This window comes from Monodon monoceros, unplaced genomic scaffold (genome assembly GCF_005190385.1).
Source record: "Monodon monoceros isolate NGI ecotype Baffin Bay Population unplaced genomic scaffold, NGI_Narwhal_1 Super_Scaffold_21, whole genome shotgun sequence".
In the NCBI taxonomy this organism is placed as follows: Eukaryota; Metazoa; Chordata; class Mammalia; order Artiodactyla; family Monodontidae; genus Monodon; species Monodon monoceros.
In genome coordinates, this window is record NW_021703778.1 from 13455316 (window position 1) to 13482929 (window position 27614).

General features: G+C 37.5%; 1 protein-coding gene and 1 pseudogene across 2 annotated transcripts in view; both read left to right on the plus strand.

Annotated features, from left to right (window-relative positions):
- DNAJC1 (DnaJ heat shock protein family (Hsp40) member C1) overlaps positions 1-27614 on the plus strand; it is a 203092-nt gene that overhangs the window by 125512 nt on the left and 49966 nt on the right. The window lies entirely within an intron of this gene.
- On the plus strand, positions 12185-21686 carry LOC114904071 (annotated as a pseudogene).

Here is a 27614-nt window from a genome sequence, read left to right on the forward strand (position 1 = left end):
GGTCTGTGAGATTTCAAGTTAATTTTTGTATGTAGTGGGAGGTAAGCGTTGAGGTGGTTTTTGTTTGTTTGCTTGACATTTAGATATCCAGTAGCCCCATTTGTTAAAAACGTTATACTTTTCCCATTCAGTTGGCATGGGACCTTTGTTGAAAATAATTGACTGTATATGTGTTGGTTTATTACTGGGCTCTCTATTCTGTTTTTTTTAATCTGTATGTCTATATTTACACCAATACAATTTGTCTTGATAATAAGCCTTGAAATCAGATAGTATAAATCCTCCAACTGTTAATCTTCTTTTCAAAATTGTATTGGCTATTCTGGTTCTTTACATTTCTTTATAAAATTTAAAATCAAGTTGTCAATTTGTGCAAAAGATTCTGCTGGAATTTTTATTGCAGTTGAATTGATCTGTAGATAAATTTGGGGAGGTTTTGCATCGTAACAATACTGAGTCTTTTTTTTTTTTTGGCTGTCTTGGGTCTTTGTTGCTGCACACGGGCTTTCTCTAGTTGCGGCAAGTGGGGGCTACTCTTTGTAGCAGTGCCTGGGCTTCTCGTTGAGGTGGCTTCTCTTGTTGCAGAACACAGGCTCTAGAGCGCAGGCTCAGTAGTTGTGGCACACAGGCTTAGTTGCTCCACAGCATGTGGGATATTCCCGGACCAAGGCTCAAACCCATGTACCCTGCATTGGCAGGCAGATTCTTAACCACTGCGCCACCAGGGAAGTCCCAGTATTGAGTCTTTTGATCCATTAACATGTATATCTCTTATTTTATTTAAGTCTCCTTTAATTTCTCTTAGAAACATATTTTGTCAAATTTATACCTAAATATTTCATATTTTATACTATTCTGAATTGTATTTTTAATTTCAGTTTCTGATATGAGTATATCGAAATACAATTAATTTTTGTATATTAGCCTTTTATCCTGTAACTTTGCTATGCTCACTTATTAGTCCTAGTAGCTTTCATGAAGGATAGGTCTACAATTTTGTTATATTTTAATGTTTTTGTGTCCTCTTCATATCAGGTAATACTGGCCTCATAGAATGCATTGGGAAGTGTTCCTTCCTCTTCTCTTTTCTACAAGCATTTGTGTGGAATTCCATCTATTTTTTTCTTAAGGTAGCTTTGGCTGTTTTTCTTTTTGAAGGGATTTGACTGTTTTATCCAGGTTGTTGAATATACTGGAATAAGTTGTTTATAATATTCCCTTATTATCATTTTAATATCTGTAGTGATGTCTCTTTCATTTCTGATATTGGTAATTTGTGTCTTCTTTTCATTTTTTTTTTTTAAAGAGAACGAGGAGGGGGAAGAAGGAAATACTGGGTGTTGGGGACTGCAGTTTTTTAAAAACTTTATTTATTTATTTTTGGGTCTTTGTTTCTGTGCGTGGGCTTTCTCTAGTTGCGGCGAGTGGGGGCCTCTCTTCATCGCGGTGCGCGGGCCTCTCACTGTCGCAGTCTCTCGTTGCGGAGCACAAGCTCCAGGCGCACAGGCTCAGTAGTTGTGGCTCACGGGCCTAGCTGCTCTGCGGCATGTGGGATCTTCCCAGACCAGGGCTCGAACCCGTGTCCCCTGCATTAGCAGGCAGACTCTCAACCACTGTGCCACCAGGCAAGCCCCATGTCAGATTCTGTTTTATTTTTGGTCAGGGTCTCTAGAAGTACATCCATTTTACTGATTTTCTTTAGAAATCAGCTTTTGGTTTCATTGATTTTCCTCTGTTGTTTTTTAGTCTTGTGTTCATAGATTTCCGCTATTAATTTTTTCCTGTCTCCTACTTATTTGGGGTTTAATTTGCTCTTTTTCTAGTTTCTTAAGGTGGATGTTTAGGTCATTGATTTGAGAACTTCCTTCTTTTCTAAGTATTAATGCTGTAAGTTTTTTCTGAACACTGAATTATTTAAATGTAGAGCTTTATATTTGGTATTTTTAATATTTATACATTTGTATTTTAGCTGTATCCCACAAATTTTGATATTGCGTATTCATTTTCATTCAGTTTGAAACAGTCTAATTTTCCTTGTGACTTCCTCTTCAACTCATGTTTATTTTCCTAAAAGATAGGTATTTCCAGATATCTTTCTGTTACTGCCTTCTGTTTGCATATAGTTTTTTTATTATTTAAGTTTACCATTTTAGGAATTTGGGATGAGCATTTAATTCATCTATATTTAGTATAATTAGTGATATTTTGGGGTTCAAATTTATCATCTTAGTATTTGCTTTCTATTTGTCCCTCTTTATCTGTTTCCTCTCTTGCTTTCTTTTGGATTAATTTTAAATTTCCATTTCTCCCTTCTATAAACTTGATGTCATTATACACTCTTTTAGTCTTCCTTTTGTGGATAATATGTAGTATTCAATATGCCTCTTATTATAGTCTTGCATGAGTTTCTGTTGCTACTCCCCAGACAGTAAAATGACCTTTGACCCTTTACTTCATCTATTTTGTGTGTGTATTTTGTGTGTTATGTGTTGAGCTGTGTCCCCCTAAAATTTATATGTTACAGCCCTAACTCCCAGTACCTGAGAAAGTAACATTTGTAAATAAGGTCATTGCATATGTAAGTAGTTAAAATGAAGTCATACAGGAGTTTTTTGTGTGTAGAACTGTGTGATGATACAGCATTTCATTTCCTGGATTCCTTTGTTTCAAAGCCTGTATTCTTTTCTCATTAGAATTTTTACCTATGGTTTCTTTGGTTGAACTGACCGAAGAAATGTGCACACCTTATACTCTCAGTAGATATTTGTTAAATTGATCAAGTGTCCAGAGTAATTTATCATGGTGACTTCTGCTGAGAGACCATAATAATGGGGGGAGTGGGAGACAAAATACTGGATTCTTAAGATTTGAAGACCTAAGTTCTAGTTTTAGCATCACTGTTTATTACCTATATGATCCGGGTTTTTGTTTTCTTATTACTTAACACCATACAAGGAGTGTGAAATTATCTGATCTTTCTACCTTAGAGATAAAAGTATGTATGTTAAAACATTTTGTAAACTGAGAAACCCTAAACCAAAATTTTCCTTTTATTCTAGCCTTCTTTGGGATCTTCCTGTCATTTTCAAAGTTTTCATCTACATTAAAATTTTTCTTTTGTCCTTTTATTAGTAGAAACCAAATGAAGAGAAATATATGTCCCAGTTGACCTCTCTGCTGTTTGTATTAAGAAGTTGACTTTGTTCAAGAGCTTCTCCAATCATCTCCCTAACTCGTTTTTGCTTTGTCCAGTATATATTTGGAAAGGTTTTAAGTACCATGTTTGTAAGCTCTCACAAAATATTGCTGTAAAATGATGTAATGGAGAGATGAACTTCTAGGAATGGTTACCCTGGGCATATGACATGGTGGCAAATGACCGTAGACAGAGGCTATACCTCTGTATAGCTCATATAGACAAATTGCATAAGGAAAATACCATAGCAGAAAGCTAGCTGTTGACTTTACTGATAATTCCATATCAAATAGGGGAAATACAAATTTTTATCATTATCATCATCATTCTTGACATCTTGTGTCAGATATTGTCCTATGTCCTACTGAACATTGAGTTGCTCATTTAACTCTCACAACCCTGGTAACATTTTTTCCATTTTGCAAGGGGTGTTTGATTATTAGGGGCACTGTACAATATTTAGTTCAATCATATTGTTGTTTTTTGTTATTTAGGGTAAAAACATTCAAATATCAGGAATTTTACATGGCTCAACCAGTGTAAGTATATTAGGCATGAATCCATCTATGGAATTTCTTAACCTTCTTAAGCTCTTGAAAGGGTCAAACCCAGGTAATTTCTCCCAGAATTTGCCACAGCTTTCATTAGTGGCAGTGCCTGTAGCACTTTAAAGCAATAAGTAAAAGATGACAAATATCCAAATAGTAGGAATATTAGATAAAAAGTGAAATACGAAAAGTTATTTCTGATTATAATTGCCCAACATTATAAGTTAAGTTGGTGATAGTAATTTTTTTTTCAATTTTTGAAACAATGTAGTTAAGTATTTTAAGTCCAATGAGCAGATGTCAAACATTTTTTGTGCGAAAACAATCCATGTATATGATTAATAAAAGTGAGGTTTTAATGAGTCATTGGTAAGTCAAACAAAATAATTTTCCACCATAAATACTATAACAAATAAACTCTTCTAAAATAAAATAGTTTCTTCTTTTTCCCTCTGGTGACCTAGTGGTAATGTTCTGCAGTGTTTTATGTAGGAGACTTGGATTTCATTCCTGTTCTCGTTATCTCTCTCCCTGGGGCTGCAATGAATAAAATAAGAAATAAAATCACTATCCTGCATCCTTATTGCCATAGGCTGTACCCATGTCAGATTTCATAAACTAAGCTAGATGGGGCCTGATTAGTATTGGGATGGAAGACCTCAGAACAAAGTCTGTGGAACACACATCTTCCATACAGCCAGTATTTCATCTTCCTTGAACTCTTGTCTTGCAGTCATTATTGCACTTTACTCTTTGATTGATTTACTTGCTGTAGGAAAAAAGAAAAGAAAAGGTCTTTAAAGTAAATGCATTTCTAGTAATTTAAATCAATGAATTTATTTATTTTCCCTTTTCAAACTTGAAAGACTATTTAGTTTGAAAGGTGTTTGGCTATATTTTTGAAAAGACAGTATTCCAACCAGCAATGTGTTTTATTGTCTAAAAATTTACTATCTCAGGGACTTCTCATTTTATTTATCTCTGTAAAGTGTTCTTTGTTTCTATTTGTTTTGAGAGATAGTGTTGCCCTTGTTTTATAAAAAAATATACGACACATGAAATTATTTTTTAAAACACATATAATGTAATTACGTGAAGATTCAAAACTTAGAATTGTTTTCTTGTTCCCTTTAAAACCTAGATTATCTGCATACTCTGTAACTTTAAATTTTAATTTAAAAAAACCTCGAATATCAGTAATTTAAATCAATTAGATCTTTGTGTAGGTGTATATATAAAATACAATGCATATAATTCAGTTAAAAATGCACTTGTGTTTTAACAATAAATAGACCCAATCTACCTATACCTGTTCCTCCCAAAACACACACAAACACACCTTGCATAATTACAGGTGGTACACATGCACGCATATGCACACACACACTCAAACATTGGCGTACCTAAGTTCTCTAACACACTGGTTTTCTTTTCTTTTCTCTTTCCACCTCCCTCCCTCCCTCCCTCCCTCCCTCCCTCCCTCCCTTCCTTCCTTCCTTCCTAGTGACATTTTACACATAACCCCAATATATGAAAGACAGCTACAAAAGGCTGAGCTTCTCTGCTTAATGTCAGAATGAGGGAGGCTAGAGTCCCATCTGTATGGCCTCTTCCTCACCCCATTGAGGCAAGGCATCTTGGAAAAACCCTGAAGTTCTAAGAAACATGGCTGCCCTCCTCAGTTTCACATTATTCCATATACACAAAAACTTAATGTTTTTTTTTTTAAATTAATTATTTATTTATTTTAGGCTGGGTTTATTTATTTTAGGCTGGGTTCAGTCTTCATTGCGGTGGCTTCTCTTGTTGAGGAGCACAGGCTCAGTAGTAGCAGCACATGGACTCAGTTGCTCCACGGCATGTGGGATCTTCCCAGACCAGGGCTCAAACCCGTGTCCCCTGAGTTGGCAGGCGGACTCTCAACCACTGCGCCACCAGGGAAGCCCCAAAAACTTAATGTTTTGAAAGAGTTATGGTGAGTACAGAAAAGTGAGTAAATAAAAACAACAGAAACAAAATCAGATTATTGTCAGAGAAAAGATACTTGAGTAGGTGTGTGAATGTAAACAAGAGAAAGTTATTTAAGTGGAAAAGGGCATGTATCTTCATCAGGAAAACAACTTCCAGAATGCTGTTCCTATTTAAACATGTTGATGGTAACACTTAGAGCTGTGAGCATGGGCCTGCGAAGTATTCAACAATGACTCTTGGTGGTTTCTTATTCTGCCCTTATGCCACATCCTCTTCATTTATGTTTAGAATGACTCCAAACCAAAATTAAACCCCCAAAGTCATAGCAGTCAAAGATGGGTGGCATATTTTTCTTTATAAAATAAAAAACCATTTATTTATATTCTGGAGTATTCCAGGATTGATCTAGTTTATATTTTAGTAGCATTTAAGAGAATATTCCCTATTTGTCATCAATGATTTTTCAGGAAGTCGTTTTTTAAGTATTTCACAGTGTTACTGCTTTTAAACCAGCCATGCTTATAAATATTTTTAGAATACCCCATGGTACTGGTAGGTAGGTGAACTTTTTAAAATTGATTCCTTGGAGGGAAAAAAGAAGCCTCAATTTGTAGCATTTGCCAATTTTACTGGTAATTTACTCTCATCATGGCTGATTTGAAATTATCAACATGAAGTCACTGAAAGTGGAGTTGGGAAAAGATGTGGAGCAGTAGTTTACCATTCTGTAATATTTCCATCATGTAGATACACTAGATGTGAATATCCTCAAAGGATACATAATAATAAAATGTAAAAGAGGAAGCAATGAATTTTGACTATTACCTTTTTTAGTATAATTTAATTAAAAGTTTATATAATCTTAATTTTTAATAATGGATACGTTTAATAACTGGCTCACACAGTTCCTGAAACTTTGGCAATTGGCGCTCATGAGCTGGTGTAAGTGGGCTCCAGCACACCACTGTCCTTGGGAAAACTCCATTTCTTTACCTTTTACTGTATGTCTGATTCAGCCATCCTTCATCTGTCTCCAGGATTCACTACAGTTATGCAAATTATTTGACTATTGGTATTTAGGGGATACATAGAGAATATAAATATCAGCCTGTTTTCTTTCTTCTTTTTATCAGTTTGTCTCTATTATTAAGGCACCTATTATATTATCCTGAAGTCATTTAATATCGTACCTTCCTGTTACTTGCCTAGCAAGATGACTTTAAACCATTCAAAATTATTATCTTTCCCATGTCTTAACAACAGAACCAAAAGAAGCGATCCCTAAGTACATTGGAGTATTGGTGAGATTTTTTTGTTGCTAGATCATCACCTACCTAAAACTGCCTAGATAGATCTGTTTTATTTGTAAGAACAGGGTTTTCATTTTAAAAGCTTTTTAATGTAATTAGTTTGATAACAGCTGAAGTCTCCGGTGAAAGGTCCCAGTCTGTTACCCAGCAGTTAACTGTTTGTGTTCATCGTTGATAATAGCAGCTTGCCACTGAATATTTTCATCATTCATTAGTTTACCCTTTAATAAAATTGTTTTACATACATTTTCTAAAGTGTATTATATTTTCAAAATAGTTTGGCCATGGCCATATTAGATCTAGAATATCTGCCTTTTCCAAAAGATAAATTTGAACTTTGCCTGTTAGAAAATCTTATATTGTGCTGAATTGACCCTTTGTATTATAGCTGTTTCTCACTCAAGTAAAGCTTCAGGAAGAAAAGGAAAACTCTTTTTAAACATTGTCTCTGACTATTATAGACTGGATAGCAGAAAAGACATCCCAATGAATGATTTACTATATGGTGCTGTTAAAAGTGCATTTCATGGTTTTCTTGATCATCAAGACAGAAAATGGCCAGTATATTTGAGAGCACGAAAAACTGAGATATTTATGTGTCTGGTAGTCTTATTTTATTAAAATCCTGTTTTAAGTCTACTAAAATCACTTTCAACAAATATTAAACACCTATATTTTATAAGATTCTTTTAGAGGTAACTTGTTTGATAACACTAGAGTACAAAAGATGTCAAATCTCTCAGTTTTTCCGAAGAAATTTCTGACTTTAAGCCCTTCCCCATCAGGGTCTGTGAGAAGTCCACTGTTAGTCATTCTTTGGGCCCTGGCCCCTTTCCCAGTTGTCTCTCCAAAAAGAAGTCACTCGGTCTGAGATTACTGCTTTGTTGATTATCTGAGAATGCCCTCTAATTTCTTCTGAAGTGAGTCCCCTTTGCTTGTCCTCCTGGTTTGGCCAGTGTGGTGTCTGTAGTCTCTGATACAGCAAGAGGCCCACTGGCAACTGCTCTCCTCATGCCAAGCTAACCAGGGGCCTCGCCACCGCTCTCAAGCTTGCCTCCAAGTGCAAGTATGTCATCATATCCTGTTACCAATTTTAGGAGCTCTTCTGTCCCCCCAGTTGTCTTGCCCTTTTCTTCAACGCTTCCATTTGCCCTCAGATTTTCTTTTCCACCCTCATCTCTTCACACACAATTGGAGCCTAATGGCTTCGGTATGCACTGGATAGTCCTGAACTAGGACACATTTCTTTTAAGCAGTAAAAAGTAAACAATACAGCAGGTTTTTAGATCCTGCTGTATTAAATTCTTAGTAACTCATTTTGTTATAGAAGTTTTCTCTGAGTGGGAAAAAAGAATGAATATCACAGTCTTCAGTTTTACAGACTAAGATAAAATGAAAGCACAACATAAGAAACTACTTTTGTGTGGACTGAAATATGTACACCAGATTTATATATCAGTTTGTGTATATCCCATTCATGCATATATTCAAGTACATACGTGAGTAGACAACAAAGAATACTATGAGAATTAAATGAAACATATGTAAAAGTGGCAGACATATCGTAGCCCTTCAATAAAATTAATCTTAATTAGATAATTTTCTAAAAGAATTAGTGGTTTTATGGTTCAGGTGGGTGATTACCAGCATGTGTTATTCTACCAATATTCTCTAACACTGCCTTTAGTTTCATAATGTCTTAAGACTTTTTCCTAGATAGCTGAGAAACTTCTTTTTAAACAGTCATTTATTTTGTGATGGCTATTTGACTTTAACTTTTATTTATAAATTTGTTTTCTTCTTAGAAACTTTCTACAATGGCAACAGTTTACAGTCAATTTGAAGAATGCTAAGATAATTGATAAGTCTTTAAAATGGGTCTTTTGTTAAGCCCAGCTACCTTATAATTAATGACTGCTACCACACCACCTGCTGTCTTCTGCCTTGAGTCTTATCACATCGATGTTGCTTTGAAATCTGAGAATCCTTTCCACTTCCTGACAACTAATATGCTGCTAGTTTTAGTCCAGCATCATATTACTGATTAGCTGAATACTATTTCCTGGGTTTTTTCCCTGTATCTCTAAATAAACCACTTTTGTCTCAGGATTATGATGTTATAGAAAAAATACTTAAGTTAGATTTTTTTTTTTTGGCAGAGGGAAGGAGATCATAGAGAAGGTGAATCATAGTATACTAAATGCTTTCTAAAAGGAAAATTTTGATAATATTTAAAATATAATTAGGTATACCTATGGAGAGAGAGTTTTTAAAAATCCACATTTGTTTCTCATCTTCCTTTTATAATGTAAGGGTTTTTTTTCTGTATACTGTAGTATAGGATTTAGTTTTTGTGCTTTGTATTGTTTCCCTTGCATCCAGTCTTATTAATAATATAAGTACGTATTTTTAGGAATAAGCTGAGATATAATTCTTATATTATAATTACCTGGGCACTTATATTGTTCCTCTCCTCCACTATAAACCACCTGATGGATGTGCTCATACCCTTTTAATTTTATATCCCCTGTAGTGTCTATAGGGTAAATATTAATTGAATTGAATTCACTTGTTGAATTAAACTAATCCCACTAATTTATTTCACTCCATCACTCAATACCATTACATGTTCTTATCCTTTGTGTGTTTATCTTTCAAAAGATAATCTTACTTCCATGAGATTAAAGTTCCTGGGAGTATCTCACTATATTTGCCACTAGGAGTCACAGGGATAGGGCCAATTTATTTTGATACTGGATTAGATTCAACTTTCTGGACCAGAAAAGCAGTTTTCCAGCATCGTTCTTTTAAGAAGAGATAACTCTGATACAACGATATGGTTAGTATTGAGAAAATAATAACTCCCTCTGCCTGAATAAAATGCCCACAAGGCCAGAGTGTGTTCCTGATGGCTAATTTATTCATTTGTCGTGTGGATCAGTCTACTCCCATAAATGTGATCAGTTTATTCTCTCCCATGCTTAATCTATAGGTTAAGCTAAATTACATGTAGAAGAAAGACCCTTTATCAATATACCATGAAAATCACTTTCTCATGACTCAGAGATACTCAAAGTAGAGAGGAGAAGTGAATTCTTGGAAGAAAGACATGTTGAGCAAAGACACAAAGGTACAGACATTTCAAAACATGTTCAAGATGAGATGGCAGAACATTGTGTCTGGCTTCCAGAACACAGTGGGAGTAGACTGTGACCTAAGGCTGGAAGGACAGGTAGGTAACAAAATACACACGTTTTTGAATGCCAGGCTAAGAAGTTTACATTTTATATTTTAGGTAGTAGGGAATCTTTGGATTTTGAGCTGGAAGGAGTGAGGTGGTGATGTGCTCTGATTTTTCTTTTTTTTTTTTCCTGGCATGCCATGCGGCCTGTGGGATCTTAGTTCCCCAACCAGGGATTGAACCAGGGCCCGGCAGTGAAATCTCCAAGTCCTAACCACTGGACTGCCAGGGAATTCCCAATGTGTTCTGTTTTAGAAAGACGACTCTAGCAGCAGTAGACTGAAACCGTAGAGTGAGAGTAGAAAGAAAAGAAATTCCAGAAATGATACGGAAATAAAGTTCAGATTTGCCTGTAATCATAGCTAACTAGTCAGTAGTGGAGCCAGGGCTTAAATGGTCTGTCTGACTCTAAAACCAATACACTGTGCTCCCCTACAGTGTAAATGTGGTCACCCCTCAGTATTCCGAGGGGACTGGTTCCAGGACACCACTCCCAACCCCAGGACACACAAATCCACAGGTGCTCAAGTCCCTTTATTTGTGTAGTATTTGCATATAACCTATGTACATCCTTCTGTATAATCTCTGGATTACTTATAATACCTAATACAATGTAACTGCTATGTAACTAGTTGTAAATACAATGTAAATGCTGTGTAAACAGTTGCTAGCATGCAGCAAATTCAAGTTTTGTCTTTTTGGAACTTTCTAGAATTTTTTTTCTGATTATTTTCAATCCGGAGTTGATTGAATCTGCAGATGTGAAGCCCACAGATACAGAGAGCCATCTGTATACTGTTATTATAATTATTTAAATGTCTGTTTATTAGGAGAGAGAACCATGACTTTTCATTTTTATGTCCCAGGGTCTTAGCACAGTGCCTAAAAAAACAGTGGGAACTTCATTAGTTCAATCAATAAACATTTATTGAGCACCTACTAGGCATTGTGCTAGGGTGTGCATATGATTCAGCTCTAGTAGATTACTGCCAGTTTTCCGAAGTAATTATAACCAATGTATGCATACACACCAATTTATGAGAGTTCCTGTTGTTCCATATCCCTGCCCACAGTTGGTATTTATGTCTTTTTCTCGTTTTAGCTCTTCTAGTGGGTAGTATACCAATGTGGGTTTTTTAAACAATTTTTTTTAATTGAGGAGAAATTCATATAACATAAAATTAACCTTTTAAAAAAGTGAACTCTTCAGTAGCATTTACATTCACATTGTTGTACAACCACCTCTGTTTAGCACCAAAACACTTCATCACCCCAAAAGGAAACTCTGTACCCATTAGGCAGTTGCTCCCTGTTCCCTACCCCTGTCCCCACCAGCCTATAGCAACCATTAATCTTCATTTTGTCTCTGTGGATTTACCTATTTTGAATATTTCTTTCTTTCTTTCTTTCTAAATTTATTTATTTTTATTTTTGGCTGTGTTGGGTCTTCGTTGCTGTGCGCAGGCTCTCTCTAGTTGCAGCCAGCGAGGGCTACTTTTCATTGCGGTGCGCGGGCTTCTTATTGTGGTTTCTTGTCCTGTTGCAGAGCACGGGCTCTAGGCACATGGGCTTCAGTAGTTGTGGCATGTGGGCTCAGTAGTTGTGGCTTGTGGGCTCCAGAGCGCAGGCTCAGTAGTTGTGGTGCACGGGCTTAGTTGCTCCATGGCATGTGGGATCTTCCCGGACCAGGGCTTGAACCCGTGTCTCCTGCATTGGGAGGTAGATTCTTTTTTTTTTTTTTTTTTTTTGCGGCACGCGGGCCTCTCACTGTTATGGCCTCTCCCATTGCGGAGCACAGGCTCCGGACCTGCAGGCTCAGCGGCCATGGCTCACGGGCCCAGCCACTCCACGGCATGTGGGATCCTCCCGGACCGGGGCACGAACCCGTGTCCCCTGCATCGGCAGGCGGACTCTCAACCACTGCGCCACCAGGGAAGCCGGAGAGGCAGATTCTTAACCACTGAGCCACCAGGAAAGCCCTTGGTGGAGATTTTTTTGAATCTGTAGATTGCTTTGGGTAAAACTCATATCTAACGATATTGTCTTTTAGTCCATGAACATGGGATGTCTTTCTATTTATTTATGTCTTTAATTCCTTTCAACAGTGTTTTGTAGCTTTTATTGTACATGTCTTTCATCTCTTTGGTTAATTCCTAAGTATTTTATCCTTTTTGATGCTATTATAAAAGGAATTGTTTCATAATTTCCTTTTCAGATTGTTCATTATTAGTGTATAGAAATGCAGCTGAGTTTGTTGGGTTTTTTATTTGTTTTTACTTCTTCCTGTTTTTATAAACCCAGTTTATTCTGGCTTTGTTTTCTCTCTCTGTTTCTATCCCTCCCTTTGAAATCCCTCAGTGCTAACCATCCTAGTCCAGTATCTCATGGCCTCATGACTGCTAATAGTTTAACTATTATCCTATCAGTTCATCCTGTTTGCTTCTCTCTGATTAGAACTTTTAAAATACAATTTCACTGGGGAGTCACTCTTTCCTAGAGTATTTTCTTACTCATCTTACTTCCCTTATCTGAATTCTTATAGCACTATTTCTGTACCACTTATATTTGAGTGTATAGTGCCTTGAACTACCTAGTATTCTATTGGTTATAATATTTTCCAATTAAAAAAAAAACTTGCTGACTGCCTGCTATGTGGGAAATAATGTGAATGGGTGATACAATGATAAATAAGACGTGCCCAATTTTGTCCTTAATATTAGATAGCATTTATTAAGTGGCTACCATGTGTCTGATACTGTTCTATGAACTTTATATATAACTCAGTCCTCACAGCAACACCATGTGGTCTACACTATTTTCTTCATTTTACACAGGAGAAAACTGAGGTACAGAGAGATAAAATAACTTTTTCCAAATTAGTTAGCTAATAAGTGACAAAACCATGATTCAAACCTACTTCACCAGCTTGAGAATCCATGCTGTTAGCCACTACCACTATATTATCCAGTTGAAAAGGCAAGACAGAGACCTAAATAAGCGTATTTTGAGGTTTACTATAACAGCTTTGTGAGAAGGTTAAAGAACTTTTACAGTTCAGCAGATGGCAAGATTACTTCCACCTAGGACAAAAACAAAGGCATTATGAAGGATTTGGAAGTGGGGTAGGGAGAAACATTCCACAGACAGGAACTTGCGTGATATAAAGCACTCTTGCGAGGAGACTCTTCAGAACATATTACCAGGCACAGTGAGTAATGTAGTTTAACTGCAAAGGATGCTTGAAATGGTAAAGGGAAATAAGTTTATAAAAGTGGGTTGCAGCCAAGTCATAGTTCTTGAATGTGAGATTAAGATGTTTAAGTCATATTTTGTAAGTAGTGCAGTGTATTTTTAAGTCTCTATCATAGAAATATTTGGCTATAATTATGCAAAAGTTCAAAGAGAGGAGAAGGACTAACTGGAAAGTTATTGCCATAGGCGAAGTAAGAGATAATGAAGCCCTGAATTAGGTAGCTAGCAGGGAAAGTAGAGACGGGAGGAGAGACTATGTGAATCTTCCTGAATCTTCAAGATTTATCAACTGATTGATTGGCTATACAGCAGGGGTGGTGCTGGGAGACTAAAAATGCCTAGTGGGTGGTTGGAAGAGGCAGATGCCATTAACAGAGATAACAAAGAGCACAGTTAGGACATGACAGTTTGGGAGAAAGGAAGATATATAATCAGTTTGACACATGCCAAGTTTATGATGCCAGTGGGAGGAAACATTCAGCGATAATGTAGATTTTTTTTTTTTTTTTTTTTTTTTGGCTGCATTGGGTCTTAGTTGCGGCACGTGGCCTTTTCGTTGCTGCGCGCGGCCTCTTTGTGGCGCGTGGTCTCTTTGTTGCGGCACTCGGGCTCCTCTCTCGTTGTGGCTCGCGGGTTTCTCTCTAGTTGTGGCGTGCGAGTTTTCTCTATTTGTGGCACGCAGGCTCCAGAGTGCGTGGGCTCTGAAGTTTGCGGCACGCGGGCTCTCTCGTTGAGGCGCGCAAGCTCAGTAGTTGTCGCATGCGGGCTTAGTTGCCCCGCAGCATGTGGGATCTTAGTTTCCCGACCAGGGATTGAACCCAAGTCCCCTGCATTGTAAGGCGGATTCTTTACCACTGGATCACCAGAGAAGTCCAATAATGTAGAATTTAAGAGGCGAAAATTAGAGATGTAACTATTAGAGACCTTGGTGTACATTTGATACCTAAATCCAGGGAAGCATGTAGAGGAAAAACATGTAGGGGACATATGGAAAAATCAGAACCACCAAAGGAATATTCCCAGGGTAAGGAGAACCAGAAGATTACAGTGGATTAAAATAGGAAGTGAGAGAGTGGAATGTTTCAGAGAGGTAAAACACATGTGGCAGAACATCAGCATTTATGAAATCTAGGTTGTGAGAACATGAGTTTTTGTGCTTATACATGCTCTTTCGTATTGTTTTTCCCTTAGATCTTTGTTTTCCTTTGCTTCTATAATTGGCTGCTCTACTTCAAATTATTTTCTAGTTCTTATATCTTACAAGTGAATTCTAGATTCCTTCATAGCACTCAGAAATCATAGACTAACTGTGGTATCTACACATGTTATATAGACATGGATAAAGTGAATATTAGGTTATTAGACTTAAGAGTAAATATAGATTAGCCCTCAGTAAGGCTCCCTTGGCAGATTTCTAGCAGCATAAAAGATGGAGCTGATGATATGAATGAGCCCTGCCCTTCCAATATAAGATTAAGTATTACGAACAAAAAAAATAATCATAGCCTTGATTAAAGGAATAAAAGGGAAATCCAGTTTTGTTTTAATGCCAGCAACAGCTCAAAACCATAGTCAAAAGCAGGAAATGACACCACAGAATATAAGCCTTGGTGCCTGGGGTTCTAATACTTACTTGAAACAAAAATTGTGCCTTTGGGTCCACAGGCAGCTGGAATTGGGCCCCCTGCATAAAGCCTAGTCTCAAAGGGCTACTGTTTTGTGAAAGAATGAGAAAAATTCAGTGGTCCAGAGCTATTAAAACCCTTAGGACCCTGACAGAAGCCAATGCAAAAACTGTTCTCTACCACAAAACTTAGGGCTTTGGGAGCTCCTGTTAAGGAAGTATTTTTTAAAAAATCAAAAACCTCAGTGAAGATGTGCTCACAATATAAATATAAACTGTGAGGATAGTCAACAGATGCAACAAAGAAGAAAATTGTCCTTCTAAGAACAGGAGATAAGAAACCTAACTGAAAGATACCATAAAAATAATCATTTTAAAATAAACACTTAAAGAGATAAAAGAAGGAATAAAACCTTAATGAAAGAACATGACAGGATAAGAGAAAAAAAAAGAACTATAAATGAAATGTTCATTGATTTTTTTTTTTTTTCTTTAATGGTTGGATTAAGCTACTGAAATGAGAATTAGTGAATTGGAAGATGATCTGGTCAAATCACCCAGAATACAGAACCAAGAGATCAGGAAGGAAAATATAAGAATGCTTAGGAGACATGGGAGATAGAATAAGAAAGTACAGCATATATCTATCTAATGACAGTTTAGAAGAAGCGAATGGGAGATGCAATATTACCATAAAATAATGGTTGAGATTTTCCAGAATTGGCAAGACAGACAAGTCCTCATATTTAAGAAGTACACAGTATCCTGAACAGGATAAATAAAAGCAATCCACGTTTAAACAAACCATAGAGAAACTGTTCAGCATTAAAGCAAATAGAAAATTTTAAACCAATTGTAGAACAAAAATTAAAGAACACCAGTTATACTAACAATTACCTTCCCATCTGAAACAAAAGATGTCAGAAAAAGATAGAAAAATATCTTCAAATTGCTTAGAGAAAATAATTGTCAGTGTAGCATTTTATACCTTGTTAAAGTATTAGTTGAGAATAAAATAAAGATATTTTCAGGAAAATTAAGACTTATCAATTTGCCATTGAGAGACCCTCACTTTGAAGGCAAATAAAGGGTATACCTCAGCAAGAAGAAAATTGAATACAGGAGGAAGGAGAGGGCAGCAAGAAAAAGTTCTAACTCAGAAAAAAGTAAACATGTTGATAAATCTTAAGCACTGACTGTAAAAGAAATTATTGTAATGATGATGACTAATTTGGAGGGGGTTAAAAACAGTATGACAGCAAAACTTAGAAGATGGGAGAAGGAAATCAGAAACATTTTAGCATCCTTAGCATCCTTGTATTGAGTGGGAGGAGGATAGAGATACTAATTAGACTTTGTCAATGATTATTTTTTAAATATAGGGGTAAAACTATAGTATGTACAATTTTCAAACCAATAGGTGGAGAAAAACACAGTAAGAAAAATAGAATATAGGAAAAGAGAGAATAAAAGATACATAAAAGAAGATACAAAAGCATAAGTTAAGATAAAGAATAAATCCAAATATTTCAGTAATCACAATACATGAAAGTAGTATTTTCAAATTGAAAAACTAATACAAAACGTGGCCACATGTTATTAGAGAAACATCTAAAACACAGTGTCACTGAAAGATTGCAAGTAAAGAGAAAGTAAAAAATCAGAATTCTGACCCTTATAATCTTTATGCATCTAACAACATAACCTAAATTTACATGGCAAAAAAATGCACAAGTACCACACCTTCAAGGACCAGATAACCTCTATCTTATATAGATATTCTAATATTTGTAGAGGAAAAACTCCCCAAGTTCTTTTATGAGGCTAATGTAAATCTTAATTTCAAAATTAAATATGTATTATGAAAAGGAAGAGATCACTGTTACATATGAACGTAGATACAAAAATTTCCTAAAAATGTTAGATATTGAGTTTTAAAAAGTCATTTTCTAATACCTGAGGTTTGCTTTAAAAGTTTCTGCTCTGTTAAATGAGTATGATAGTAATACCAACTTTGAAACATGTAATATCGGCAATCCGCCGGGGCTAGCGCAGCCTAGATCAGCCATCTCTGAGTGTCCCACAGACTCATGTGATAAATAAATGCCTGTTGTTTTATATACTGAGATTTTCAGTTGTTTGTTTTGTAATAACAAGCTAATACATCTGGCAAAGTTAAAATTTAGATGTTGCCGGGCTTCCCTGGTGGCACAGTGGATGAGAGCCCGCCTGCTGATAAAGGGGGCACAGGTTCGTGCCCCGGTCCGGGAAGATCCCACATGCCGCGGAGTGGCTGGGCCCGTGAGCCATGGCCCCTGAGCCTGCACGTCCGGAGCCCGTGCTCCGCAACGGGAGAGGCCACAGCAGTGAGAGGCCCGCGTACTACAAAAAAAAAAAAAAAATTTAGATGTTGCCGACTATGTGGAGGAAAAATGGGAAATCTCCATTGCTTTTTAAAAAATATTTATTTTATTTGCCTCTTGGCTGCATTGGGTCTTAATTGCGGCACATTGGATCTTCACTGAGGCATTCGGGATCTTTTGTTGTGGCGCACAGTCTCTTCATTTTGGCACTGGGGTTTCTCTCTAGTTGTGGCGTGCAGGTTTTCTCTCTCTAGTTGTGGTGCGCAGGCTCCAGGGCGCGTGGGATCTGTAGTTTGTGGCATGTGGGTTCTCTAGTTGTTGGGCGCGAGCTCAATAGTTGTGGCACGTGGGCTTAGTTGCCCGTCAGCATGTGGGATCTTAGTTCCCTGACTGGGGATTGAACCCGTGTCCCCTGCGTTGGAAGGCTGATTCTCTACCACTGGACCACCAGGGAAGTCCCAAATCTCCATTGCCTTTGATGGGAAAGTGAATTAATACAATTACTTTGGAGAAAAGTTTGGTGATATCTAATTGCAAATTTGAAGATACCCATATCCTATTGTCAGGAATCAGTAAACACACAAGTAGGTAAAGAGTCATTTAAAGGATATTCGTTGGCGGGAGGAGCGGCAGCGGCCAGGCAGCCCAGCTTCGCGAAGGCTCTTGGCGCGCCGCGGCCCACAGGTACCCGGCAGGCGCCAGCGCCGCCGCCACGATGCCCAAGAGGAAGGTCAGCTCCAAGGAGGGGGCAGCGAAGGAGGAGCCCAAGAGGAGATGGGCGAGGTTGTCAGCTACACCGGCTCCTGCAAAAGTGGAAACGAAGCCAAAAAAGGCGGCAGGAAAGGATAAATCTTCAGACAAAAAAGTGCAGATAAAAGGGAAAAGGGGAGCAAAGGGAAAACAGGCTGAAGTGGCTAACCAAGAGACTACAGAAGACTTACCTGCAGAAAATGGAGAAACTAAAAACGAGGAGAGCCCAGCCTCTGATGAAGCGGGAGAGAAAGAAGCCAAGTCTGATTAATACCACGCACCTGGTCCTATCAGTGGTCCCTGTCTCCCTTCTTGTACAATCCAGAGGAATATTTTTGTCACCTATTTTGTAAACGCAAGTTTTTTAGTAGTTCTAGAAACATTTTTAAAAAGGAGGGAATCCCACCTCATCCCATTTTTTTAAGTGTAAATGCTTTTTTTTAAGAGGTGATATCACTTGCTGGTTGTTTATTTTTTGGTACAACCAGAAAATAGTGGGATATTGAATATGGGAGGCTTTGATTGTCTTGGGTGTGAGCTTAACATTCCACAGATGGTGGGGTAGCTTTTATATCCTATAATACAAAGCATAGTCAGTTGTGCATTTAATGTCTTAAACACTTTAAATTACTACTCTTCCCACGTTGTTTTTGGTAGAATTGTTTCCTAAAGCAAACCACTCACCCCTTGATCTTGGCTCTCCTGGGCAGAATTTTGTGCACTCTGTTAACATCTTTGGTCGTGGTAGTCCAGTTCTTCTAGTAACTGTTAATGTGCTGTGAACGATTGACAATTTGAGTATGTAGTGTATATGATATTAAATTGCGAATTAGTGGGACTTACGATGTAACAGCATATCAATATTTGAAGATATTGGTACTTGATATCCTGTGAAGGAAAATTTGCCTCCAAATTTTAAGCTGGAAAGTCACTGGAATAACTGTTCAGAAAAGAATCACAACTACATGATTTTTTTAGATTTTTGGTACGTATGTTGAGAGTTGTGTACAAATTGAAATGTCTGTGTACTGATCCTCAAAGCAACCAATAAAATCTCAATTATGAAAGAAAAAAAGATATTCATTGCAGAATTCTAATAGTGAAAAATTGGAAACAACCTAAATGTCCATCAACAAGGGGAATGAATAGATAAATGAATTACATATTATAGTCATTTAATGTATAGTGAATAGTGCCCTCCCAAAAAGGGCACTATCCATGTCTACCCAGAACTTCAGGATATGATCTTATTCAGGAATAGGGTCTTAGTTAATATGAGGTTGTACTGGATTAAGATAGGCCCTGAATCCAATAACTGCTGTCCTTATAAAAGGCGAAGATACACAGAAACACACAGGAGAGATTGGAGTGATACAGGTACAAGCCAAGGAACACAAAGATTACTGGCAACCACCAGAAGCTAGAGAGAGGTGTGGAACAGATTCTCCCACAGAACCTCCAAAAAGAACCAACCTTACCAACACCTTGACTTTGGACTTCTAGCCTCCTGAACTATGAGGGAATAAATGTTTAAGCCACCCAGTTTGTAGTGTAATGTTTTATGGCAGCCCTAGGAACTAATACTACATAGCAGTTTAAACAAATGAACTAGAACTCTATGTATCAATATGGGTAAATCCTGAAAACTTAGTGTCAAATGGGAAAAAGTATATCTCATTACAATTTATGTAAACCCAAGGCAGACAGTGGGGGAGGGAGGAGACTGTGACCTCCAGTAAGCAAGTGGTACTGACTGGACAAAGTGGCTTTGAGCTTCATTTTAAAGATGAATGAAGTACATTGAAAACTACAAATCACTGGTGAAAGAAACTAAAGAAAAATAAATTGAGAGGCATCTTGTGTTCATGCATTGGAAGACTTACTACTGTTAGACGTGAATACTACTCAAAGCAATCTACAGGTTCAGTGCATCCGCATCAGAATGGAATCTCAAGGGACTCCAGATAGCCAAAACAATCTTGAAAATAAGAACTAAATTGGAGGACTCATATTTCCTGATTTCAAAACTTACTACAAAACTATAGTAATCAAAACAGTGTGGGACTGCCATAAAGACAGACATATATATCAATGGAATAGAATAGAGTAAAAAAATATCCCTCGCATATATGTCAAATGATTTTCAACAAGAGTGCCAGGACTGTCCAATGGAGAAAGGACAGTCTTTCCACAAATGGTGTTGGGAAAACTGGATATCCATATTGAAAAGAATGACGTTGGACCCTTGTTTTACACTGTATAGAAAAACCAACTCAAAATGGATCAAAGACATAAATGCAAGAGCTAAAACTATGAAACTCTTAGAAGAAAACATGGGGAAAGCTTCATGGTATTGAATTTGGCAAGATTTCTTGGATGTGACACCAAAAGCACAGCAACAAAAGAAAATATAGATAAATTGGACTTATCAAAATTAGAAACGTCTGTATATCAAAGGACACTATTAAGAGTGAAGATGGAACAGAATGGGAGAAAATATTTGCAAATCATATATCTGATAAGAGATTAATACACAGAATATATAAAGGACTCCTAAAACTCAGCAACAACAAAAAACAGCCCAATTCAAAGATGGGCAGAGGAGATATACTGATGGCCAATAAGCAAGTGAAATGATGCTCAACATCATTAATCATTAGGGAAATGCAAATCAAAATCACAGTGAGATACCACTCACACCCTGTAAGCATGGCCATATGAAAAAGAGGGGAAAAGGAAAATAACAAATATTGGCAAGGATATGGAGAAAATGAAATCCTCATAAATTACTGGAAAGTATGTAAAATGGTTCAGCTGCTGCGCAAAACAGGTTGGTGGGTCCTCAAAAAGTTAAGCATAGAGTTCGGTATGATCCAGCCCTTCCATTCATAGGTATATACTCAAGGGAATTGAAAACAAGAGCTCAAATAAATACATAAATGTGCATGTTCATAGCAGCACCATTCACAATAGCCAAAAGGTGGAAACAGCCCAAATGTCCATCAATTAATGGATGAACAAATGTGGTCTAAATGTACAATGGAATATTACTCAGCCATACAAAGGACTGACACATGTCACAATGTGGATGAACACTGAAACATTATAAGTAAATAAGCCAGAAACTAAAGGTCACATATTGTATGATTCCATTTATATAAAATACCCAAAGTAAGCAAATCCATAGAGACATAACATATGTTATGTATGTTTTACCACAATCAAAACCATGAGTAAGGGCAGGTTTGTGACACTCCTGGGAGCTGGGTGGGAAGCGGAAGCTGGAGGGGAGCAGCATGGTGGCCCAGGCTGGTAGGAAGCAGACAGCAGATTTCCCTCACCCTCACCTCCCTCTGGAGGGCTATTTGGAAATTCAGTAACCCACAGCTAACATTTATTAAATATTATTGGCCTTAATATAGGTCCTTAACTTACAGCCTCACTTCAAACGATGGTAACTTTATCTAATTTACCATCGTGTGGTGCCAGATCTTTCCTGAAAGATTTGAATAATCTCTTACTCAGGTAGTGTTACGGACCTATAATGTTTGTGGAACTGGAACGCTTAGCTGCACTGAGCAGTGAGAAGAAAGCCTCCGAAGCCCTTGTCCAGCTGTTGCTCCTCCCATTCTCTTCTCCCCTAGCCTAGTTTTTGGTGTAAGGCTGTACCAATGGCTCTTAGTATTACTGTCTTTTGAACGGAAGCTTGACTCTTCCCTCCCTTAGCAAAGCGAGTCTAGTCTGCTTGGTTACGTGCAAGAACTGTTCAGTGCCAAATTCCAGCCACTGTCAAAATGGCCGGAATCTTTATTTCCGTCATTCACTCAGCTAGTCAGTCAGCCATTCATTCAACATAATTATTATAAGCCTGCTATGTGTCAGGCGCAGTGGTATGTATGCTCAGGTAATCAAGGAGTTTTCCATACCTTTTCATTTGCTGGTACATTTATTATATCTAACTTTTATTCTCAAGTATGGAAACACATGAAGGAAGAACAGAGTACCTGATGTATTATTATTGTTCAAACTAAAAATACTGTTGACTGGTATTGTCTATATGTAAGTGGAAAGCATACCAGAAGCCATAAATTTTTAAGACTGAATAAGGAATGAAGAAAATATGACAGTTGAATAGCTTTCTCTTGAGAGTAAGGAAAATATACATCAGTGAGAGAAAAATCACAACTGTTAAGAAAAAATGGGAAAAGAATCTAAAAAGAATATATATGTACGTACGTGCATATATATGTATGTGTATATATATAACTGAATCACTGTGCTGTGTACCTGAAACTAACACAACATTGTAAATCAATGATACTTCAATAAAAAATTCTAATTAAAACTACCCCATCTAAAAGTGCAATTAAATATATGGTGGCACACGTATGGGTATGAAGGTATCATTTATGACTTGATCCTGGTGTGAGATTGGTTTTTATACTTTTCACATCCATTTCCCTTATCCTGGGAACCATCTTACAGACATATACCACTGGTCATAAGGAAATCTGGATAAAACACGAAAATTTAAAGCCTTCACAAAGAAGCAGCTCTTCAGTGCACACTTCATCTAAGTTCTTATTTTCACTTAAAAAGCTTCTAATAGGTTTGTTTGTGGTTTTCTAGATGTCAGTTCAACTCTCCTTGAATTTGCAGAGATGAGTAAAGACCTAAATAACACATATTTTTAAAACTTACTATGATTTTATAAACTATTCCTATTTTTCCTAGCTGTATTCTTGTCTGTATCCCTTTTCTGCAAATTACGTAGGCCTTCCCTTGTTAGTGGTTAATACTCGAGACTATCATATGGTATTCTTTCAGTCAGTTTAACAAATGTTTTCTGAGTACTGAGTATGCGTCTAGTGTCAACCAAAAAATAATGCAGGAGGCTGCAAATAAGAAAAGTGTTTATCTGGGGTCTTAAGGACCACAAATCAAGAGACACAGATTCTGGTAACTCTGAAAGAATGTTCCGAGGAAAAGAGTCAGGGGCTTATTAAAACAAAAAGCCGGAGGGTGTTGAAAGTTGCCTGGTGAGAATTATGATTGACTCTGACCTGAGTCAGACTGTATTTGTCCTTAAGAGACCACAAGTTTGTTTTTATTTATTGTTTTATATTATTTTTTTGGCTGCGTTGGGTCTTCATTGCTGCGCCCGGGCTTTCTCTAGTCGCGGCGAGCGGGGGCTACTCTTGCTTGCAGTGCATGGGCTTGTCATTGCGGTGGCTTCTCTTGTTGCGGAGCATGCGCTCTAGGAGTGTGAGCTTCAGTAGTTGTGGCACGAGGGCTCAGTAGTTGTGGTGCATGGGCTTAGTTGCTCTGCAGCATGTGGGATCTTCCCGGACCAGGGATCGAACCCGGGTCCCCTGCATTGACAGGCAGATTCTTAACCACTGCACCACCAGGGAAGTCCCGGGATCACAAGTTGTTTTAGGGTAGGGGTCTGATAAGTAGATAGACTGTCACAGGTTATTTTAGGGTAAGGGTCCTATAAGTATCTTGAGTTTCTGGCAGGTGTTCTGGATGACTTCATCAGGTCCAAAGGTCAGATTCCATCCAGGCTGAGACTTGCATAAGTCATACTTCCTTAATGGCCTCCCAGCTCCATTTAAGAGAGCTATCTGAGCCATACTGACTCTATTTTTATTTTCCTTTCACACTAGGACTTTGCTATCAGATGACATAAAACTGGAAAGGAAATTATGACATTTATACTAATTAAAAGAATTTGCAAGTATTGTCCTGACTGTGATGCTGTCTAAAATTATGATCCTACCTTAATTTTGTAGAAATATTTAAAAGGTATCCCACTTTCAACAGTTTGGCTAAATATGTTTTTATGATATTGCATGATACAATATATATGCTCACTGTCAGCGATAACTTAACACTTTTATTTGTAATTTTAAAAACTCAGAATGGATTACTGGGCTAAAATTGGGAAACCTGAGATCTTATCCCGACTCCATCGCTGATTGCCCAGTGAACCTGAAGAAGCCTTTTCGGCTTCTGTAGGCTTCAGTTTCTTCTATCTTAAAAAGAGGGTGTTGGGCTAGGTTGTCTCTGTGACCCCTTGTAATTCTAAAATATTATTAAATATTACAGCATATAGATAAACCATTGAAATGAGGCTGTTTTAAGGGAATGTAACTACTAAAAGTGTTACCCTTTAAGAAAGCTAGTTAGATTCCAGTGTACATACATGATTCCAGTTACTAAACTAAGAGTCAGGTGTCATTCTGTTGAATAATATGACCTTTGACAAATACTGGATGCATTATAGTTGAACAACATGGAAAGAGTACTACAAATTTCCAGCTTCCCCCGTACTATTTACCAATACATCCTTTTATCATACGTCCTGATTTTTTTTAAATCCCTTCAGTTTCTTTTGTTTCAGTTATTTTTTCTCAAATAGGATAATGCAGAAAAATTTCTGCCTGTAGACAGAACAGTTGGTCCTTGAGGTCACATTTAATGTTAATAGCTATAAATCTATAAATTAAAATGTCCCTTAAGACATGAAAATGTCTCTGGTGGAATTCTAACTTTACTAAGCAAGAGATCTACATTTTGAGTATCACTAATCCTAGAGAAATACATAATTATTGTCATTTTCCACTCATGTATGCGTTATCCACTTCTAATAATACATATAGAATTTATTGTCCTACCTCCAAAGGGGCCTGGTATGCTTCGCACCTATTTTTCCTTTGGGTTTTTCAACTTTTTCCCAAAGTACTCACTCAGTAATTATTCACTGACTAATAATGTGCTCCAGGCATTGAGAATATATGCATGAAAGGCACAGTCCCTAAGCCTTAGGAGATTATAATCCATACAAAGAAACAGTTATATAAAGAGGCCATCACAATATAATGCAATAATTTTTATAAAAGTGTGTATAGTTATGGAGGAAGCATAGCAGAGGGAGTACTTCAGTGTCTTGGGAGTTAGAAAGGCTTCACAGAGGAAACTTATTCTTAATGTAGGAGTAGTTATTAGATAGAAAACGCAGAAGAGTGCATTCTAAGCATAGGGAAAATATTCAAAAAGGCACAGTGAGATGAAACATCCTCCATGTTCAGCCAGTAGTTTCAGATGTCTGAAGCATTAGGATAGGAGGCAGAGATTAAGATGAAATAAAAGTGGAGAGGTAGGCAGGGGCCAGATACCCAGTCTTTAAATGCCTTGCATAGGAACTTGGATTTCTTCCTAAAGGAAATGAGAAAAATTGGTGGATTTTTAACAGTGAATCAAATCTGGGATGTCAAGGAGCTTACTGCCTATGTTGTCTTCCAGGAGTTTTATGGTTTCAGGTCTTACATTCAAGTCTTTAATCTGTTTTGGGTTAAGTTTTATGTATGGTGTAAGATAGTGGTCCAGTTTCATTCTTTTGCGTATGCCTGTCCAGTTTTCTCAGCACCATTTATTGAAGAGACTGTCCTTTCCCCATTATATATTCTTGGCTCCTTTGTCATAAATCAATTGACCGTATATGAATGAGTTTATTTCTGGGATCTCTATTCTCTTCCATTGATCATATATATCTGACTTTATGCCAGTACCACATACTGTTTGGTGGTGGTGGGGGGGTGGCCATTTATTTTTTATTTTTCATACAATTTTTCATTCGTTTTTTCCATTTACGGTTACTACACAATATTGGCTGGGTTCCCCACGTTGTGCAGTACATCCTCGAGCCTGTCTTGCCCCCAGTAGTGTGTGCCTCCCTCTCCCCCACCCTTTTATTGCCGCCCGCCCACTCCCCCACTGGTAACCACTAGTTTATTCTCCATATCTGCGAGTCTGCTTCTTTTTTGTTTTATTCACTAGTTTGGTGTGTCTTTTAGATTCCACATATAAGTGATACCATATAGTATTTGTCTTTGACTTAGTTCATTTAGCATAATATCCTTCAAATCCATCCATGTTGCTGCAAATGGCAAAATTTCATTCTTTTTTTATGGCTGAGTAGTATTTCATGGTATAGATATACCACCTCTTTATTCATCTGTTGACGGGCACTTAGTTTGTTTCCGTATCTTGGCAATTGTAAATAATGCTGCTCTGAACATTGAGGTGCATGTAGCTTTCGAATTAGTGTTTTTGTTTTTTTCAGATGTATACCCAGAAGTGGAATTGCTGGGTCATATGGTAGTTCTATTTTTAATTTTTTGAAAACCCCCCCATACTGCTTTCCACAGTGGCTGCATCAGTTTACATTCCCACCAGCACTGTATGTGGGTTCCCTTTTCTCCACACACTCACCAACATTTGTTATTTGTGTTCTTTTTGATGGTAGCCATTCTGACAGGTGTTAGGTGATATCTCATTGTGGTTTTCATTTGCATTTCCCTGATGATTAGTTATGTTGATCATCTTTTCATATGCCTCTTGGCCTGCATATGAAAAATCTGCATTTCCTCTGGGAAAACGTCTGTTCAGTTCTTCTGCCCCATTTTTTAATCGGGTTGTTTTTTTGTTTGTTTTTGGTTTTGTTTTTGCAGTACACGGGCCTCTCACTGCTGTGGCCTCTCCCGTTGCGGAGCACAGGCTCCGGACGTGCAGGCTCAGCGGCCATGGCTCACGAGCTCAGCCGCTCCGCGGCATGTGGGATCCTCCCGGACCGGGGCACGAACCCATGTCCCCTGCATCGGCAGGCAGACTCTCAACCACTGTGCCACCAGGGAAGCCCTTGGGTTGTATTTTTGATGTTGAGTTTTATGAGCTATTTATATGTATTGGATATTAATCTCTTATCAGTAATATCATTTGCAAATATTTTCTCCCATTCAGTAGGTTGTCTCATACTATACTGTTTTGATTACTGTAGGTGTGTAATATAATTTGAAATCAGGGAGCAGTTTTGTACTTTGCTCCAGTTTTGTACTTCTTTCTCAAGATTGCTTTGGCTGTTGGGGGTCCTTTGTGGTTCCACTCTAATTTTAGGATTGTTTTTCTATTTCTGTGAAAAATACCATTGAACTGTATTGAATCTGTAGATTGCTTTGGGTAGTATGGACATTTTAACATATTCTTCCAATCCATGAGCACAGACTGTCTCTCCATTTATTTGTGTCTTCTTCAGTTTCTTTCATTAATGTCTTACGGTTTTCAGTATACAGATCTTTCACCTCCTTGGTTAAATTTATTCCTAGGTATTTTATTTTTTTGTAAATGGGATTGTTTTCTTAATTTCTTTTTCTGAGAGTTCATTACTAGTGCATAAAAACACAACAGGGCTTCCCTGGTGGCACAGTGGTTGAGAGTCTGCCTGCCGATGCAGGGGACACGGGTTCGTGCCCCTGTCCGGGAAGATCCCACATGCCGCAGAGCGGCTGGGCCCGTGA